General features: G+C 43.6%; 1 protein-coding gene across 3 annotated transcripts in view; it reads right to left on the reverse strand.

Moving 5' to 3' along the window:
* LOC141117699 (NACHT, LRR and PYD domains-containing protein 3-like) overlaps positions 1-18,638 on the reverse strand; it is a 2,363,088-nt gene that overhangs the window by 1,549,802 nt on the left and 794,648 nt on the right. The window contains exon 1 of one of the 3 annotated variants that reach the window (XM_073610699.1): positions 9,910-10,037. The exons of the other annotated variants lie outside the window; for them this stretch is intronic. The gene's annotated coding sequence lies outside the window, so the exon portion shown is untranslated. Of the gene's footprint in view, positions 1-9,909; positions 10,038-18,638 lie in introns of those variants that run through there. 3 annotated transcript variants of the gene reach the window in all.

Here is an 18,638-nt window from a genome sequence, read left to right on the forward strand (position 1 = left end):
TCCGGCTGGAAATAAATTGGGAGAAATCCGAGTTCCTACCGCTGGACCCCCTAGGAGCGCCAATAGTACACGAACTGCCTCAGGTGGCAATAGTGGAAGCATTGAAGTATTTGGGAATTGTCTTGACGAAGGACCCCAATCAATATCAGTAAAAATCTTGTACCTCTTCTGTCAAAATTCAAACAAAAGATAAGCGTGTGGAGATGCCTCCCCTTGTCAGTGGCAGGAAGATGCAGCTTAATAAAAATGATTTGGATGCTTCAACTGCTGTATGTCCTGCATAACTCCCTAGTCTGGATTTGTAAGAGCTGGTTTAAAAGAATTGAGGCTCTTTTCAGGGAACTGATATGGAAAGGGGGACAGGCCAGGATACGGCTTCAAGTACTCCAGCTCCTTATTCGGGAGGGGGGTTTACTCTTCCTCACCCAGAGCGTTATTTTCTTGCAACTCAACTGCAGCAATTAATGGGGTGCGGGTTCCCGGAGGGTGGTACCTCGAATGGTAGGCTAATATTGACAAGTGCTCGGCATAATACGCTAATTGAGGCTCTGGAGGCGGACATGTTTTATCATGAATCCCCAACAATTAAATTGTTAACTAAGCTCTGGAGAACTGTTAAGAAATTAATGAGGCAGGAGGGGTTTACAGACTACACCCCTATTTGAAATAATCGCAATTTACAGGAAATTCTAAAAATTGGAAAAGCTAGAGGGTGGGAGGCTTGCGGTATTAAAATGCTAAGACAGCTTTACTCAGGTAATACTCTTAAAAAATTCCCTGAGTTGGTTAGGGAATTTAAGATCCCACAGAGTTCCCTCTTTCTGTATGGTCAGATGGAACATGCCCTCAAAGCCCAATTTGGGGATCAGCCTCCGGGATGTTAGGAAATGCCCTTTTTTCGAAATATACTTCAGGTAGTCCCCACTAAGGGGCTAATATCTAAAATCTATAACCAACTAAGTAACTCAGAGAACAGCAGGGGGGTACTTCAGAGGGTAAGAGCTAAATGGGAAGAGGATCTGGGGGTATTGTTCCAGGAACAATGGAAGAGGATACTTGAGATGGGGCCCCTGGTGTCAGTGTCCCCCTCACAGAAGATCTCGCATTTGAAGCTGCTTAACAGAGCTTATTATACTCCAAAACGGCCCTTTAGGTTCGGTAGAAGGTCCAACGATAGCTGCCCCAGGTGTCGGGAGCCTGGGGATCTTATCCACATGCTCTGGAGGTGCCCCAGGCTGTTCCGATACTGGGAGGGGGTGACTAGTAGCCTGGGAGATATCTTTGGTACATTAGTGAAAAGGGAGGCTGTGGAATGCATCTTGGGATATAGAAGGGTAGAGGGGGAGAGGAGGAGCACTACACTGGCAATTTTGAGAGGTTTGTTTCAAGCTAGGAAAATGATAACGCTAAGGTGGCAATCAAAGGATCCCCCGACTGTGAAAGATTGGATAATTACACTTAGTGATTCCCTGAGTAGGGAAAGATTGGAGTACATTAACAGAGGAAATCTCCAGGAATTTGATAGAATGTGGAGGCTGTGGGAGGAAAAGGTGGGCTGCCTAAAAGGGAAAGTTTGGAGTGTAGCAGAGTGGGCCATAGTTTCAGCATGACAAGTCCGATAGGAATATAGAATTTTGGTTTGCACCGGGGGATTTAGGGTTGGTGGTGACACGCTATGTTAGGTAATAGGAATGAGCTTTGAGTTCGAGTCGAACTCATGTTCGACTCGAACATTAGCTGTTCGCAAGTTCACCGAACAGCGAACAATTTGGGGTGTTCGCGGCAAATTCGAATTCGAAATTCGAACACCCTTTAAAAGTCTATGGGAGAAATCAAAAGTGCTAATTTTAAAGGCTTATATGCAAGTTATTGTCATAAAAAAGTGTTTGGGGACCTGGGTCCTGCCCCAGGGGACATGGATCAATGCAAAAAAAAGTTTTAAAAACGGACGTTTTTTCAGGAGCAGTGATTTTAATAATGCTTAAAGTCAAACAATAAAAGTGTAATATCCCTTTCAATTTCGTAGCTGGGGGGTGTCTATAGTATGCCTGTAAAGGGGCGCATGTTTCCCGTGTTTGAACAGTCTGACAGCAAAATGACATTTCGAAGGAAAAAACACATTTAAAACTAATCGTGGCTATTGCATTGCCGACAATACACATAGAAGTTCATTGATAAAAATGGCATGGGAATTCCCCACAGGGGAACCCCGAACCAAAATTTAAAAAAAAAATGACGTGGGAGTCCCCCAAAATTCCATACTAGGCCCTTCAGGTCTGGTGTGGATATTAAGGGGAACCCCGGCCAAAATTTTTTAAAAAAATGACGTGGGGTTCCCCCTAAATTCCATACCAGGCCCTTCACTTTTTTTTGCATTGATCCATGTCCCCTGGGGCAGGACCCGGGTCCCCAAACACTTTTTATGACAATAACTTGCATATAAACCTTTAAAATGAGCACTTTTGATTATTCATGTTCGTGTCCCATAGACTTTAATGCTGTTCGTGTGTTCAAACTAATTTTTTTCCTGTTCGCATGTTCTGGTGCGAACCGAACAGGGGGGTGTTCGGCTCATCCCTATTAGGTAACAGTAGAAATCATTAAATCCTGTGTCTGGGTAGGATTCTGTATAGAGGGTGCATGGGGAAGGAGAGGGGGAATTGGGGGAATGGGAGGGTTGGGGGTAATTACGTCCACTTAACAGTTCATCATTGGCTTTAACAGTGGGTGGTGGGTGTGGGGAGCCCACTAGTCTAGCTTCTCCTATGTGTTTTTTTTTTTCTCTTTTTTCTTTGTTTTTTTTTTGCCTGTGTCTTGTGCTTTCTCTTTTTGCGTAGGGTTATATGTGATACTGCCAATTGGGCATCTCGGTCAGGGAGAAACAGGATTTGTGTTCCTTTGTGGGCTTGGGTCGAGATGTCTGGGTAGTTGAGAATAAGCAATTAGGAATTCTTTTAGTAAGTTACTTAATAAAGCTTTATACAATGTTTGTTTTTATTTGATAAATTAAAGTAAAAGGAAAAGAAATCCACAATGATGTGAATCCAAGTAGGCGATAATTAATGAATGTTACGCTGATTCTGCTCGCTAGTGGTGTTGGCTGATGTGGAAAGAAAAAAAGGGAAAAAAAAGAAAAAGAAATAAATAAATACATAGGGGGGATATGATCTCCATGTATAAATACATAAGTGGGGATATGATCTCCATGTATAAATACATAAGGGGGATATGATCACCATGTATAAATACATAAGGGAGATATGATCACCATGTATAAATACATAAGGGGGATATGATCTCCATGTATAAATACATAAGGGGGATATGATCACCATGTATAAATACATAAGGGGGATATGATCTCCATGTATAAATACATAAGGGGGGATATGATCTCCATGTATAAATACATAAGTGGGATATGATCACCATGTATAAATACATAAGGGGGGATATGATCTCCATGTATAAATACATAAGGGGGATATGGCCTCCATGTATAAATACATAAGGGGGATATGATCACCATGTATGAATACATAAGGGGGGATATGATATCCATGTATAAATACATATGGGGTGGATATGATCACAATGTATAAATACATAAGGGGGGATATGATATCCATGTATAAATACATATGGGGTGGATATGATCACCATGTATAAATACATAAGGGGGGATATGATCACCATGTATAAATACATAAGGGGGGGATATGATCTCCATGTATAAATACATAAGGGGGATATGATATCCATGTATAAATACATATGGGGTGGATATGATCACCATGTATAAATACATAAGGGGGGATATGATCTCCATGTATAAATACATAAGGGGGATATGATATCCATGTATAAATACATATGGGGTGGATATGATCACCATGTATAAATACATAAGGGGGGGTATGATCACCATGTATAAATACATAAGGGGGGATATGATCACCATGTATAAATACATAAGGGGGGATATGATCACCATGTATAAATACATATGGGGTGGATATGATCACCATGTATAAATACATAAGGCGGGATATGATCACCATGTATAAATACATAAGGCGGGATATGATCACCATGTATAAATACATATGGGGTGGATATGATCACCATGTATAAATACATAAGGGGGATATGATCACCATGTATAAATACATAAGGCGGGATATGATCACCATGTATAAATACATATGGGGTGGATATGATCACCATGTATAAATACATAAGGGGGATATGATATCCATGTATAAATACATAAGGGGGAATATGATCACCATGTATAAATACATAAGGGGGGATATGATATCCATGTATAAATACATAAGGGGGAATATGATCACCATGTATAAATACATAAGGGGGGATATGATCACCATGTATAAATACATAAGGGGGGATATGATATCCATGTATAAATACATAAGGGGGGATATGATCTCCATGTATAAATACATAAGGGTGGATATGATCACCATGTATAAATACATAAGGGGGATATGATCACCATGTATAAATACATAAGGGGGGATATGATCACCATGTATAAATACATAAGGGGGGATATGATCACCATGTATAAATATATAAGGGGGGATATGATTACCATGTATAAATACATAAGGGGGATATGATCACCATGTATAAATATATAAGGGGGGATATGATCTCAATGTATAAATACATAAGGGGGATATGATCACCATGTATAAATACATAAGGGGGATATGATCTCCATGTATAAATACATAAGGGGGATATGATCACCATGTATAAATACATAAGGGGGATATGATTACCATGTATAAATACATAAGGGGGGATATGATCACCATGTATAAATACATAAGGGGGGATATGATCACCATATATAAATACATAAGGGGGGATATGATTACCATGTATAAATACATAAGGGGGATATGATCACCATGTATAAATATATAAGGGGGGATATGATCTCAATGTATAAATACATAAGGGGGATATGATCACCATGTATAAATACATAAGGGGGATATGATCTCCATGTATAAATACATAAGGGGGGATATGATCTCCATGTATAAATACAGAAGGGGGAATATGATCACCATGTACAAATACATAAGGGGTCCATACATGGAACTTGGTGGTGAGTTATTCACAGAGGACGAGGGATCACGTCTGGAGGAAAAACAATTTAATCTCCAAATACTGAAAGGTTTCTTTACACTCATGCCCTGTACACACGGTCGGATTTTCCGACGGAAAATGTGTGATAGGACCTTGTTGTCGGAAATTCCGACCGTGTGTGGGCTCCATCACACATTTTCCATCGGATTTTCCGACACACAAAGTTTGAGAGCAGGCTATAAAATTTTCCGACAACAAAATCCGTTGTCGGAAATTCTGATCGTGTGTACACAAATCCGACGGACAAAGTGCCACGCATGCTCAGAATAAATAAAGAGATGAAAGCTATTGGCTACTGCCCCGTTTATAGTCCCAACGTACGTGTTTTATGTCACCGCGTTCAGAATGATCAGATTTTCTGACAACTTTGTTTGACTGTGTGTATGTAAGACAAGTTTGAGCCAACATCCGTCTGAAAAAATCCTAGTATTTTGTTGTTGGAATGTCCGATCAATGTCCGACCGTGTGTACGGGGCATAAGAGCTGTGAATATGTGGAATAGACTCCCTCCAGAGGTGGTTCTGGTCAGCTCAGTAAATTGCTTTAACCACTTCCCGCCCGCCCTATGGCGGATTGACATCCGGGAAGTGGTTCTGTTATCCTGACTGGACGTCATATGACGTCCAGCAGGATAACATGCCGCAGCGCGCCCCCGGGGGCGTGCATCGCGGCGATCGGTGGATCGGTGTGTCATTATGACACACCGCTACACCGATCTTGGTAAAGAGCCTCCGGCGGAGGCTCTTTACCACGTGATCAGCCGTGTCCAATCACGGCTGATCACGCTGTCAATAGGTAGAGCCCTTGATCGGCTCTTCCTCACTCGCGTCTGACAGACACGAGTAGAGGAGAGCCGATCGGCGGCTCTCCTGGCAGGGGGGCTGCGCTGATTGTTTATCAGCGCAGCCCCCCCGCAGATCACCACACTGGACCACCAGGGATTGCCATTAGGACCACCAGGGAAGGGGCACATGTGGATGGCCATGGGGTACATACCTGGCCATCCACATGTGCCCAGTGTGCCAAATCTGTGCCAATCAGTGCCCACAAATGGGCACTGATTGGCACCATTATGTTACAGTGATGCCCAGCAATGCCACCCTTAGGGGCATCACTGCAAACAAGCAGTGTCATCAGTGCCACCCATCAGTGTCCATTCATGCCACCTGTCAGTGCCCATCCGTGCCCATCAGTGCCCATCTATCAGTGCCCATCCGTGCCCATCTGTGCCAACTATCAGTGCCACCCATAAGTAACCATCAATGCCACCTATAAGTGCCCATCCGTGCCACCTATGAGTGCCCATCAGTGCCGCATACCAGTGCCACCTATCAGTGCCCATCAGTGCCACCTATCAGTGCCCATCAGTGCCGTCTATCAGTGCCACCTCATCAGTGCCACCTCATCGGTGCCCATCAGTACCGCCGTATCAGTGCCCGTCAGTGCAGCCATATCAGTGCCCGTCAGTGCAGCCATATCAGTGCCCGTCATTGAAGAAGAAAACATACTTATTTACAAAAAGTTTTAACAGAAACAAAGAAAAACTTGTTTTTTTTCAAAATTTTCGGTCTTTTTTTATTTGTTGCGCAAAAAATAAAAACCGCAGAGGTGATCAAATACCACCAAAAGAAAGCTCTATTTGTGGGAACAAAATGATAAAAAATTTGTTTGGGTACAGTGTAGCATGACCGCGCAATTGTCATTCAAATTGCGACAGTGCTAAAAGCTGAAAATTGGCCTGGGCGGGAAGGTGTCTAAGTGCCTGGTATTGAAGTGGTTAAAAAAGGTCTGGATTCTTTCCTAAATGTAGATAATATAACTGGGTACTGACATTTATAGGTAAAGTTGATCCAGGGAAAATCTGATCGCCTCTCAGGGGGATCAGGAAGGATTTTTCCCCTGCTGTAGCACATTGGATCATGCTTTGCTGGGGGTTTTCACTTTCCTTTGGATCAACTGTAGGTATAGGATTGTGTATATGGGGTTGTATGGTTTTATTTTTTTGGTTGAACTGGATGGACTTGTGTCTTTTTTCAACCTGACTATGTAACCCGGAAATAAAGACAAGTGATGTATTATTCTGTGTCTGTGGTTTGACTTCAATCTGCATTGCTCCCATAGGTCTGTGTATGTGTGTGTGTGTGTGTCTGAACATGTGGAGCAGAGAGAGCCAGCAGAGGTTAGTATAGATCATATAGATTGGTGGTATGGGAGGATTAAATCCCTCAGATTGATGGGTACCGTTAACTTGTTACAAATCTGGAATAACCTTTTAGTTAGTATAGAGGTAATATACAGGGAGTACGTCATTAAGATAGAAAGGTACTATTAGCTTGTATGATATTTGTAGGATCTTTTCAAGCTCTATTTGTGGGATAAAAAAGGAAATACATTTTATTTGTGTACAGCGTCGCACGATGCACTTGTCAGTTAAAGTAATGCAATGCCGTATCGCAAAAAATGTCCTGGTCATTAAGGGGGGTAAATCTTCCAGAGCCAAAGTGATTAAGATGGCACCCATTGAAATGAATGTGTTTTTGACTAGTTATCTGACTTTACATGTTGTAAGTCTGATGATGAGTTGCAGCCGTGTGATCACCAGCTTAGACTGAGAGGAGTCCTCTATTTCCTTCTCTCAGGACTCTCACTTATGTATACAGAAATACAGAAACTACAAAGTATCTTCTCTAATGTCCCTTTCACACTGGGGCCGCAACACTCATTGTAGCAGCGCTTTTTGGTCACTAGTGGGGCTCTTTTAACCCAAAAAGCGTCATGTTGCGGCACTTCCTAATCGCTTTTCAGGTGATCCGCCCCGGTGTGTAAAGTCACACTGAAATGAAGGGGAGGTGGTTTTCATGCGCTTTACAGGCACTATTTCTAGCGTGAAAACTGCCTCAGTGTGAAAGGGGTCTAAGGCTTATATACTATAAACTATTTTTTTTCCGTCGTAAACAAAAACATGGATTTTGTTGTCAGAATGTGTGATCGTGTGTATGTGGCATTAGGACCCACTAGTTTTGAGGTTTTTTTAAAGCCAAAAAACGCCCCAGCCAAAAACAGTTGATGACAAACTATGTGTGCATGGACACATAAGAGAACATGGACACATAGGATAACATGGACACATAGGATAACATGGACACATAGGATAACATGGACACACAGGATAACATGGGACACATAGGATAACATGGACACATAGGATAACATGGACACACAGGATAACATGGGACACATAGGATAACATGGACACATAGGATAACATGGACACACAGGATAACATGGACACACAGCATAACATGGACACACAGCATAACATGGACACACAGGAGAACATGGACACATAGGAGAACATGGACACACAGGATAACATGGACACACAGGATAACATGGACACACAGGATAACATGGACACACAGGATAACATGGACACACAGCATAACATGGACACACAGCATAACATGGACACACAGGAGAACATGGACACACAGGATAACATGGACACACAGGATAACATGGACACATAGGATAACATGGACACACAGGATAACATGGACACATAGGATAACATGGACATATAGGATAACATGGACAAACAGGATAACATGAACACATAGGATAACATGGACACACAGGATAACATGGACACACAGGATAACATGGACACATAGGATAACATGGACACACAGCATAACATGGACACACAGGATAACATGGACACATAGGAGAACATGGACACATAGGATAACATGGACACAAAGGATAACATGGACACAAAGGATAACATGGACACATAGGATAACATGGACACATAGGATAACATGGACACACAGCATAACATGGACACACAGGATAACATGGACACATAGGAGAACATGGACACAAAGGATAACATGGACACATAGGATAACATGGACACACAGGATAACATGGACACACAGGATAACATGGACACATAGGATAACATGGACACACAGGATAACATGGACACATAGGATAACATGGACACATACAGTAGGATAACATGGACACACAGCATAACATGGACACACAGATTAACATGGACACATAGGAGAACATGGACACATAGGAGAACATGGACACATAGGAGAACATGGACACATAGAAGAACATGGACACACAGGATAACATGGACACACAGCATAACATGGACACACAAGAGAACATGGACAAATAGGATAACATGGACACATAGGATAACATGGACACATAGGATAACATGGACACATAGGAGAACATGGACACATAGGAGAACATGGACACATAGAAGAACATGGACACACAGGATAACATGGACACACAGGATAACATGGACACACAGCATAACATGGACACACAAGAGAACATGGACAAATAGGATAACATGGACACATAGGATAACATGGGACACATAGGATAACATGATGGGGGGTTTATTGACTGTAGAAAAAATTGTCTGAAGCCAAAAACAGCCGCTGTAAAAACGTCTAAAAACATCCGATGTGCATGAGGCCTAAAGGGGAGATTAGATGAGGAATACAAAGTATAAGAAAAGTATCTGATGGAAGTTTATTATTAAACGGACATGAAGACAGAGTGACTGATCGTCCTCCATACAATCGTTCATCACACATCTGCACCCTCCATCCCCCATCCTAACACTCAGTATTATCACTCGGCATCACTCAGTATATTAGATCGGGTTCTATGTCATCTTACCTTTCCGGTCACACCGGTCTGTGAAGAGACATTCGGGAAGCTCTGAACACAAACAACTAAATGGAGAATTTTGGGTGTGGGAGAGAAAGAAATGTGACTGAGGAATTTTCACTTTTTCAGTTTTCATCGAGATCCTCCCATCTACAGATATTGTACCCTGTGAGTGTAATGCCGCATACACACGACCAGATTTGCCATTGGAATAAACTCTGAAGGTTTTTCCGATGGAGTTCCGACAGAATTCCGCTCAAGCGGTCTTGCATACACACGTTTACACCAAAGTCTGACCGTCCAGAACGAGGTGACGTATAACACGTATGACGGGACTAGAAAAAGGAAGTTCAATAATCAGTAGCCAATAGCTTCCGTCTCGTACTTGCTTCAGATTCATGTGTCATTTTTGGTACATCGGAACAGCATACAGTTCTGTCGAAGAAATTTAAAATATGTCCTCTATCTAAGTCCATCTGAATTTTTGACGGAAAAAGTCCGATGGGGCGTACACACGGTCGGAATATACGATGAAAAGCTCCCATCAGACTTTTTCTGACGGACATTCCCCTCATGTGTATGCGGCATTAAGGCTGCATTCACACCCGGGCATTTTCAGCTGATAAAACACTCGTAAAAAACCCCAACAAGCAAAATTCAATTCATTTCAATGGCACCTGTTCACATCTGAGCATTTTGTCACCTGAAGCAAAAAAATACACTCTGCATGCATTTTTAGTACAAAAAAAAAAAAGTGCACGGAACTGCATCTGATGTGAACTGGCCCTAAGGTGAAAAACACCTTAGGGCCAGTTCACACCAGATGCAGTTCCGTGCACTTTTTTTCTGTACTAAAAATGCATGCAGAGTGTATTTTCATGTATTAAATGGCTCTAGTTCACACCATGCAGTCAGTCTACAATGCAGAAACTGACTGGAAACTGACTGCATGGTGTGAACCAGAGCCATTGGAATACATAGAAAATCCTGTGCATGCATTTTTAGTGCAGAAAAAAAGCGCATGGAACTGCATCTGGTCAGGGCCGTCTTTAAGGCAGGGCAAAAAGGGGCAGCTGCCCTCGGACCTGTCATTGTTGTGGGGCCCAAAGCAGCTGCCTCATACTTGCCAACTATCCCAGTTTAAATTCCCTTGTCCCTTGAAGTTTTAGTTCCCAGCTGTGTCCTGATATCTCAGTGTGAAGTGCTGGTACTAATGCTGCCCAGATCTGCCCTATTGTTGTGTACAGATGACTCACCTGCAGACTCTGTGTTTACATGTAAATAAACGGCATTCATATGTAAATAGCAGCGGCATTGTTAAGTAAATAGCTGCGGCCTGCGCCATTGATATGTAAATAAAGGCGGCATTCATATGTATATCATGCAGTGAGGAGATGATGTGCTAGCCACCAATCAGTGAGCAGTATTACTGTACAGTAATCTCTAGCAACGAATTAACAAGCAAAAATCATTTGCTCTAACCTCTAGCAACTAATCAGTGAGCCGTAATGTGTGCTGTAACCTCTAGCAACCAGTTAGTAAGCATTAATGATATCCTGTAACCTCTGGCAACCAATCACAATTGCTGCCTGATCTGACACAGTAAACTGATTTTAAGTCTGGGTGCTATTTATTGTATCTCTCAGAGCAGGTAGAAAGTGAAATTGAATGGGGGGCCCAAGAAATTTTTTGCCCAGAGTCCAATCAATATTAAAGACGGCCCTGCATCTGGTGTGAACTGGCACTAAAAATGCATGCAGAGTGTTTTCCATGTATTCCAATGGCTCTAGTTCACACTATGCAGTCAGTTTCCGGTGCAGAAACTGACCAGAGACTGACTGGAACTGACTGCATCTGGTGTGAACTGGCCCAATCTCAAAGAACATGAGCTTCTTTTTGGCAGATTACAGGCGTTTTTCTACTTTTTATATTGGTGACCTTTTGACCTGTACAAAAACTTGGTAATAATCGTGGCAAAAATCTCAGTAAAAACACACGACTTGGAAACGCTCAGGTGTGAATGCAGCCTAACTGTCACATCTCAGACTGTCATGTTTTATTCAAAGCCGTAATAAACCCAACACAAGAAATGTCATATATTGCAGCTCCATAGGTGTGCACCCTAAAGATCAAACATGTGTGTGTTTTATATATACACACATCATATATACACACTTACATACTGTACATATATATATACACACATTATATATATATATACACACACACACAATATATATAGCAGTAGGACATTGGACAGTGTCACTACAGCAGAGGACAATGTCAGTAGGTTTGTGTCAGTCGTTTAAATGTTTAATCTTTTTTTTATTATTTGCTACATTATTTATTTTACATTAATCTTTTATTATAGTTTTTTACAATTTTTTACGAGCCCCATTGGGGGGCTTTGGTGAAATATCACACGTCTAAACAGACCCCCCGATGTCTCACATTTGAGACAGAGAAAGGGACTGAGGGCAGAAATTTTCCAGTCCCTTTCTCTGCAGCCAAGCAGCAAGGGGAATCTGCGCAGCACAGGGTGATTGGGGTGTGCCCAGGCATACCTGGCACACCCTGTGTGCATGCCTATGTGCAGCTCCAATCATTGGATGTGGCGGCTGCATTTCTTTTTTCCCTTCTGTTTTCCCCTGATCTGGCCAGTAACACCCCTCCTGTAAAATCCTCCTGCCACATCACACCACAAATTTCTTCTGATAAACATTCAGGAGAGAAAGGACAAAGGAAAACATTCAGATTAGATTAATACTTGCAATATAAGGTTTATTTTTCTTATGGTGTCAGGGCTGGGCTCAGCCTTCCTTCTCTGAGCTGGCCACTCAGCTGTCGGCTAATTGCCAGCTCCCATCTCTCTCCACAGCTACTCAGCTGTTGATGATATCCTGTTCATCAGTCCTGCCTACTTAAGCCGTCTAGTCCAGAGGAGCTCTGCCTTCGCCTTGGTCAACATCACAAGAAACTTTCTCCTTCGTTCCTGTTTAAAGACTGGCTTTGCTGACATCCCTTCTGGCTCCAGATCCTGCTTGCTGTTCCACTACATTGATCCCTGACTTCTGGATTGGCTGACTATCTATTCTGGTTACTGAACCTTGGCTATGTTTGACTAAGTTTGTTCTTTTTACTTTTATTATTAAACAAGTGTGATTTAACTGTACTTCTGTCTCAGTCTGATTTCATGGTTTCTGACATATGGACAATTTAGTGCTAATGCTGAATCTGAAAGACTTTGCCCATCAACAAGACTTGTGAAATATTTTGCCGGAGTCTCTCCTGTCATTTATGAATGTAAAAGTACTGTGAATACAAGTGTAATGGGTTGGAGGTTGGGGAAGGAATAGAACCTATCCAATCCTTCACAACAAGAAATGTAAATATGTTTTTTTATTGGAGGGAGGAAATGAAAGAAGGAAATCATGTTTTTAATGTGGGACATGTATTGACATAACTGAATTAATATGGTGCAGGTACCCAGGAGGTTGGCACTTATGCATAATAAGGTGTCTGTTGGCCAGACTAGAGGGTGCCAGGTGACAAATCAATGGGGTGAACATTTCCTTGTAGGGGTGATGTCTCAATCTTAGCAGTCCTACAGAGAGGTTCTCCATTACTGGACATGGGGGACACCAGAGCTGGATATGGGGGAGATACGTCTGGCTGATGTCTCCCCTGAGAGGTTGGAACCTTGCATAGGTAATGCCAGTGACTACACACAGGAGCTCCATTAGATAAAGGGAACAAACGCTGGCTACCAGGGCACACATAAGGGAAGTCGTCCCTTTTCGCTCTTGGCTCTTGCCTTATGGCTCTCTGTTACCATCCTGAGCCCAGCTGATGAGACCGTGTCTAGGGGGGCAGCCTTGCAATAAGTATCTTTGATGTTCTATTGTTATATGCTTTGTAATATCTTCCTTTAGGGTTTTCATGTTAACATTTTCCTATTTTCTTGGGAAATAAATAAGACATTGTTTTACTAAGCAGTGTGTTTGTTTTCATAGCTAACCTTATATCATTATGCTTATCAACAGTGACATTAATTAGAGTTTTAATAGACTAGCTAACTATAGGAATAGAGAAGTCAATACATATATGCAATAAATAAAGGGAATCCGTAACCACCCTCGGAATATATTTATTGTAGAAATTATTTCAGAAGCGCTGCCCATTCATTCCAATGAGCAGGGCATTTTGAGAGTGTTAAATACAGCGCTCCCAACCTGCCCCAAAGATGCTGCTTGCAGGTCTTTTCCCAAACGTCCCACAAACGCACCGCCCCGGTGTGAAAAGTCACACTGAAATGAAGGAGAGGTGGTTTTCAGGCACTATTTCTAGTGTGAAAACTGCCTCAGTGTGAAAGGGGTCTAAGGCTTATATACACTATACAACTTTTGTTGTCAGATTTCCTTTAGATTTACCAAAATTATGTAGTGCAAGGGCCGGCCTGATTGCACACAAATTGAAACTCGTAAGATTTGACCTCATATTATATTGATTCGGTAAATATGAAGGAAAAAACTACAGAAAATTGGATAGTGTGTATCCAGCTTTAATGTACACAGGACACTTCAAAACCTCTCCTGAATGATTTAACTTGATAGATAGTAACCGATGTTTAAAAATGTCAGTTTTGCCACGTGTATATGCTGTGTTTAGCCGCATTTGTGTTCAGCAGCGTTTTTTTAAAGTAAAAAATGAAAAATTCCTGTAATTGAAATGTGGCTAAATGCGAGTTACCATGTTTACAAGCTGTTACAGGCATTTGCCGTTTCAAATGCCTCTGACCATCCGTCCTGAACGTATTTTTTTATGCTTTCCCCAAAAAAATGCTTCTAATCTCAACTGCCTGGAAATGACTAAAAGGCCTCATGCACACTAGACGTTAATATAATGTTATAAAAACGCTAGTATTTTTGTTTTTGTTTTTATGGATCAAAAATACCAAAAAAACACTGGTGAGTAGGGATGAGCTTTGTGTTCGAGTCGAACCCATGTTCATCTCGAACTTCGTCTGTTTGCCCGTTCGCCGAATTGCGAACAATATGGGCCGTTTGCGCCAAATTCGTGTGGCACGTCACGGCCCATAATTCACTGCGGCATCGCAGTGCATTGCTGGCTGATGAACACAGCGCCGTCTAAACAGAGAGCCGTAATTGGCCAAAGCCAAGGAGGCTTTGGCCAATTATGGCTCAGGGGATTTAGTACACGCCCCACACTATATAAGGCCGCCTGCACGACGGCCCTGTGTAGTGTGTGTTCCGGCGTTCATAGATAGAGAGAGACAGACAGTGACATTTAATTTGAGTTAGATAGATTAGGCAGGACAGTCAGTCAGTTAGCTGCACTTACAGTGTATTGTGTATATATATGCATCCCAGGTGTTGCATATATATATATATATACACACTGTATTCAGTTTAGCTAGATCCGTTCCTGTTATCTTCTTACTGACAGGCAGGCTTGTCTTGTTACAGTATATACAGCTACCTGAAGAAAATTACTGGTGTTCTTTTGATCCTATTAGTACCACAGTCAGGCAGCTAGACTATTTACAGTTAGTGCAGTGAGTCCTGCTCACAGTGTTCAGCTAAAACTACAAGTTAGTGGGGTGCGTCCTGCTCACAGTGTTCAGCTAAACCTACAAGTTAGTGGCGTGCGTCCTGCTCACAGTGTTCAGCTAAACCTACAAGTTAGTGTGGTGCGTCCACTTCACAGTGTTCAGCTAAACCTACAAGTTAGTGCGGTGCATCCTGCTCACAGTGTTCAGATAAAACTACAAGTTAGTGCTGTGCATCCTGCTCACAGTGTTCAGCTAAACCTACAAGTTAGTGTGGTGCGTTCACCTCACAGTGTTCAGCTAAACCTACAAGTTAGTGCGGTGCGTCCTGCTCACAGTGTTCAGCTAAAACTACAAGGTAGTGCTGTGCGTCCTGCTCACAGTGTTCAGCTAAAACTACAAGTTAGTGTGGTGCGTCCACCTCACAGTGTTCAGCTAAACCTACAAGTTAGTGTGGTGCATCCACCTCACAGTGTTCAGCTAAACCTACAAGTTAGTGTGGTGCGTCCTGCTCACAGTGTTCAGCTAAAACTACATGTTAGTGCGGTGTGTCCACCTCACAGTGTTCAGCTAAAACTAGAAGTTAGTGCGGTGCATCCACCTCACAGTGTTCAGGTAAAACTACAAGTTAGTGCTGTGCATCCTGCTCACAGTGTTCAGCTAAACCTACAAGTTAGTGTAGTGAGACCTCTGCACAGTGTTCATCTAAAGCTACAAGTTGGTGCGGTGCGTCCTGCTCACAGTGTTCAGCTAAAACTACAAGTTAGTGTGGTGCGTCCTCCTCACAGTGTCCAGCTAAACCTACAAGTTATTTTTTTGCGAGCTCTGCACAGTGTTCAGCTAAAGCTACCTGTAGAAGGTAGGTTGGTGGTGTTTTCCTGATCCTATCACTACCGCAGGCAGCTAAAAAAGCTAGAAGTTAGTTTTTTGTGAGCTCTGCACAGTGTTCAGCTAAAGCTACCTGTAGAAGGTCGGTGGTATTCTCATACTACAGGCAGGCAGATGATTTTGCTAGCTGCAGTATCAGTATATATATATATATATATATATATATATATATATATATATATCCCAGCTTAGTGCAGCTACAGGCCATTAGTATGTCTGGAAGGCCAACAAGGAGAGGCAGACAGTCACAAGCCAACAAAAGAGGGCAAGCAGGCTCTGTGTCTAGAGGCAACAGTGCTGGTCGTGGGGACGGTGCATCCTCATTAGCACGTGGCCGTGGGACACGCTTGGCCATTTTTTCGGCAGCTGGCCGCGTTGAGCCGCAACATGCGGAAGACTTGGTTGAGTGGATGACCAAGCCATCCTCATCCTCCTCATCCTCTCTCACCCATGCCCAGGGTACTTTGTCTGGCAAAGCAGCGGCCTCTTCCCTCGGCTCAATGTCATCAGTGACTCCTTCCCTAGCCCCACCATGTCCTCCTGAGGAGTCCCTCGAACTGTTTGACCACAGTGTTGGGTACATGCTCCAGGAGGATCCCCAGCATTTGGAAGGCTCTGATGATGATACTGAGCTCGATGAAGGCAGTAACGTGAGCACGGACAGAGGGGGTGCCCAAGAAGGACAGCAATCTGGCAGTCATGCTCCCCCTGCTGCAGCATACTGCCAGGTTTGCTCCAGTGATGAGGAGGGAGGGTATGATGAGGTCACTGACTCAACGTGGGTGCCTGATAGAAGAGAGGAGGAGGAGGCGGCACATCACCAACGAGGCAGGATGCCCTCCAGGGGCCAGCCTAAGGGCAGCACATTGACTGCATCACACCCCAAAGCTCCACATGTGCAGGGCGCTGCAGTGTCTGCGCATTATTCAAAAAGTTCTTTTGTGTGGGCCTTTTTTGAGACGAGTGCATCAGATCGCACCGCTGCTATTTGCAACATATGTCTCAAGCATATCTCGCGTGGCCAAAACATCTCCCGCTTGGGTACCACATGCTTGACCAGACATATGTTGACCTGCCATGCAGTTCGTTGGCAAGCGTATCTAAAAGACCTACACCAAAGAACAAAGAGGACCTCTCCTTGCTCCTCATCAGCTGAGATCTCCAACCCCACTACACCTTCTTTCCTCTCTGAGACCTGCACTGAGAGGAATGAAGGTGTAGAATTAGGTGTGTCACAGCCAAGTACTTGTGTGCAATCTGTTTTTGGTACACCGACGTCAGATTGTACCAGGCAAATTTCCCTGCCCCAGCTGCTGCACCGCCGAACGAAGTTTGCTCCCAGCCATCCACATGCGCAGCGGTTGAATGCTAGCTTGGCACTTCAACTGCTGCCTTTTCAGTTGGTAGAATCTGCCCCCTTCCGTGAGTTTGTAGAATGTGCGGTTCCTCAGTGGCAGGTACCCAAACGCCACTTTTTCTCACGGAAGGCGATTCCGGCTCTCTACCAGCATGTGGAAGGCAATGTCCATGCCTCGCTGGACAGGGCGGTCAGCAGTAAGGTGCATATTACCGCTGACTCATGGTCCAGCAGGCATGGACAGGGACGTTACCTAAGTTTCACGGCGCATTGGGTGACTCTGCTGGCAGCTGGGAAGGATGCAGGACAAGGTGCAGTAGTGTTGGAGGTTGTTCCACCACCACGCCTCCAAAATCCTAATGATTGTGACACACCTCTCTCCTCCACCCCCTCCTCTTCTTCTTCCTCCATGGCCTCTTCCTGTGCTTTGTCCTCGGAACCAGCGGTGCTCCGTAGCCATTTAAGGGGCTACGCAAGTACGCAGGCCAAAAGATGCCATGCGGTGCTTGAGCTGGTGTGCTTGGGGGACAGGAGTCACACTGGGGCAGAGGTTCTGTCAGCTCTGCAGGGGCAGGTTCAGAGGTGGTTGACGCCACGCCAACTTAAGGCAGGAATGGTGGTTTGCGACAATGGCACCAACCTCCTCTCTGCCCTCCGACAGGGACAAATGACCCATGTGCCCTTTTTGGCTCACGTCCTTAACTTGGTGGTGCAGCGGTTCTTGGGCAGGTACCCGGGCTTACAGGATGTCCTGAGGCAGGCCAGGAAAGTCTGTGTGCATTTCCGCCGGTCATATAATGCCAGTGCTCGGCTGGCGGACCTCCAAAAGGAGTTTAACCTGCCCAAGAACTGCCTAATCTGTGACATGCCCACCAGGTGGAACTCAACATTGGCCATGCTGCAGCGGCTGTACACGCAGCAGAG

This window comes from Aquarana catesbeiana, linkage group LG13 (genome assembly GCF_042186555.1).
Source record: "Aquarana catesbeiana isolate 2022-GZ linkage group LG13, ASM4218655v1, whole genome shotgun sequence".
In the NCBI taxonomy this organism is placed as follows: Eukaryota; Metazoa; Chordata; class Amphibia; order Anura; family Ranidae; genus Aquarana; species Aquarana catesbeiana.